This window comes from Procambarus clarkii, chromosome 37 (assembly GCF_040958095.1).
Source record: "Procambarus clarkii isolate CNS0578487 chromosome 37, FALCON_Pclarkii_2.0, whole genome shotgun sequence".
Taxonomy (NCBI): Eukaryota; Metazoa; Arthropoda; class Malacostraca; order Decapoda; family Cambaridae; genus Procambarus; species Procambarus clarkii.
This window is the reverse complement of record NC_091186.1, coordinates 37,810,464-37,813,958: the sequence shown is the minus strand read 5'-3', so window position 1 is coordinate 37,813,958 and position 3,495 is coordinate 37,810,464.

The following is a 3,495-nucleotide window of genomic DNA, read 5'->3' as shown; positions in this document are numbered from 1 at the left end:
TTACAATATCTTCTTTTTATTCTACCATCTAGTTTTGGCATTTTATGCCTCTAACCTGGGAGCCACTTATTGGCAAGTCTATACCTTTACCAGTTGATGTGATTCTTTAGATATGGGCACCATATCTCCAGGTGTCCTACACAATTAGCTTTAATTAAATTTTCCAAAATTATCACTTACACTTGTAATACAGGGTTCTAGGTTCCCTATAGTGTCCTTTATTGAAATAGAGTTTAACAACAATTTCAATGTCCCTATTTTCTTTTAGATTATATCTCAACATATAATTAATGTCCAACAGGACATGATTACTCTTTCCAATGGGAGGATGGTATTGAATATTTGATCTAGTACTGATGGAATAATTTATATAATAATCACTAGAAATTATTTCGATAAGAATTTGAATTTATGCATGTCTTTGTTTTGGCATGCCTCTATTTCCATATGTTACATTTCTGCATGTCTCCAATTCTGGAAGTGTTCACTTTTGCATGTGCCTGACAAGGATGTTATATGCACCAGCTTTAATTATCACACATTGTATATAATGAATGACTTATTTTTAGAATTTTAATACATATTGCATCTGTCAATACATTATTAACAATAATATAGGTAATATGGTAGTCTAATGTAGAAATTTGACACTCTTTAACAGAATGTACGAGTATAAGCGAAAAAAGCGACTCCAATACAACAACAGATGGATGCAAGTATCAAGAAGGCTAAAACGTATACACAAATTGCATCCAAATACAGCTGTACACACTAGTGAACCCATTAATCTTACTGAGGCAGCATCAAGTTCAGAGATTGAGTCGTCAGACAATGACATTAGTTCTTTTGAAGCTGAGTCAAATCAAGAGTATGGATTAGGCTCTGAAATTGATGATTTACACATGAATCTTACTGATATTCATGATGTATTATCTAATTCTCAAAGTGAGGAGGAGAATGATGACCATGATAATCATCATTCACTTGTTTACCCACAGAATTTATTAATTCAGTGGGTAAACAAGAATGGTGTTACACACAATGCTGTTGATGAATTATTAAAAATTTTGAGGCAAATGGGAATTGACTACTTACCAAAAACAGCTCGGACACTAATCAGTTCTGAAAGGTACATAGAAACTCAGCAAAAATCTGGAATGAAATATGTCTACTTTGGGTTAAAAGAGGAACTGTTAAAAAACATAAGTAGATATCCAAAAGCAACTATAAAAGGACTGAGACAATTATTATTGTCATGTAACATTGATGGCCTTCCTATATTTAGAAGCAAAAATGATGCTTTGTGGCCAGTTCTCTGTGCAGTAATGAATATTACACCTTTGAAAGTCTTTCCAGTTGTCCTCATGTATGGACGTTCTAAGCCAAGTGATTTAAATTTCTTATATGATTTTATATCTGATATGGATGACCTTTTGTTGCATGGGATTCAGTATGGTAACAGAACTATCAACATAAAATTACAATGTGTAATTTGTGATGCACCTGCTAAGGCTATGGTGAAGTCCATAAAACTGTTTTCAGGTTATTATGGCTGTGACAAATGTGAACAGAAAGGTACTTGGATGGGGAAAATGACATATCCAGAAGTAACAAATTTAACCATTAGAACAGACACACGCTTCCGTAATCAATCTAACTCGCAACATCATCATGGTAAATCACCATTCTGTGACTTGAACATAGACTTAATTGCAGCGTTTCCCATTGACTATATGCACCAGGTGTGCCTTGGTGTTATGAAGCGACTTCTTGTCACCTGGATACGGAAAAACACATTTAAATTATGTAGCCGCCAGATTTCTGAAATTAGTGCTAGATTGGTGAGCATAAAAGATTTTGTGCCCAATATTTTTGCACGTAAACCACGAGGTTTGGAAGAAATTGACAGATGGAAGGCAACTGAATACAGACAGTTTCTTCTCTACACAGGAAAGCTTGTATTGAAAGGTATTCTACCCCAAGAGATGTATGATCATTTCCTTACTCTCAGTGTTGGTATAAGTTTTCTTGTTTCGCCCACATGTATGTCCTTAAAATACGGCAAATATGCTCATGACCTTTTGCTGAATTTTGTATCAAGGTGTGGTGATCTGTATGGGAAAGATTTTCTAGTCTACAATGTTCACAGTTTGTAATGTCACAATGTAATATATTTTTACCAGCCTTCAGGGTGATGGAAACACTTTAAATGGTGTCGCTCCATTGTGTGAAACAAAATTTTTTAATGCATTCATAAAAGCTATAAGCTAATGTAATAATTCAATAATTACTATTTGTAGTTTTATGTATTTAAAACTATTTTGTAAATATTTTCTATACAATGCTAATACGCTTCCACCCCTGACAGAATCATGTGGGACCAACAAGTCTATCTACAGGCCGAGTACAAAACCTTCCCCTCAAACTCCTAGACAAGACAGAACTGGTAAGCTTTAAGTAACTGGAGAAACATTTACATACACAGATAGTAACGTACTTGTGTATGATTTTAATGTAATATATTTTTACCAGCCTTCAGGGTGATGGAAACACTTTAAATGGTGTCGCTCCATTGTGTGAAACAAAATTTTTTAATGCATTCATAAAAGCTATAAGCTAATGTAATAATTCAATAATTTCTATTTGTAGTTTTATGTATTTAAAACTATTTTGTAAATATTTTCTATACAATGCTAATACGCTTCCACCCCTGACAGAATCTTGTGGGACCAACAAGTCTATCTACAGGCCGAGTACAAAACCTTCCCCTCAAACTCCAAGACAAGACAGAACTGAAAGCTCTCCTTTCGAAAAATCTAGTAAGTACCGATTTATTATGTGTTGATTATTTTTTGTTATACATACAAGAAAATACATTGAGGGAGAGTACAGACTTGAAATTTTACATTCTTGTAAAGCAACTAAGTAGATGATGGTAGTATCATCAAACAATACAGGTTTAATCATGTTAGAGACATAAAGCAGATCATTGATGTATATAACAAATAGGAGGGGGTCTAAGGATGCTGCCCTGTGTCACCCCTATCATAGAATGGGAGAGGTTACATAATTGAAGGCTACATGACAGTAGCCCATTTGACAGTGACCTGACACCAATGTGTCTGTCACTAAAATAGGATCCACTAAGGATCAATACATATATCATATATGTGCAACACTAAATGCTTGTTCTAGTAAGCCTTTTTTTTTTTGCAGTAACAGAAAAAATGGAATACATAATGAAGGAATTATCAAAATTGACATTTTTATCAGGGGATATCCTGAATATTGTCAAAATGACGGAAACCCATATGTCAAAAACACATGGAGATATACCAATCCTGGAAGACATTCTTCCATCCCCACTTGAAACTGTTGAGCAGGTGGAAAGTCTGTCACATGAGCTAAAAGTTAACAGTGAATATAAAAAGAGTATGGTAAGTGTTGCTTAATTCTTTTAGCCTGAGTATGGTAAGTGTTGCTGAATTTTTTTAG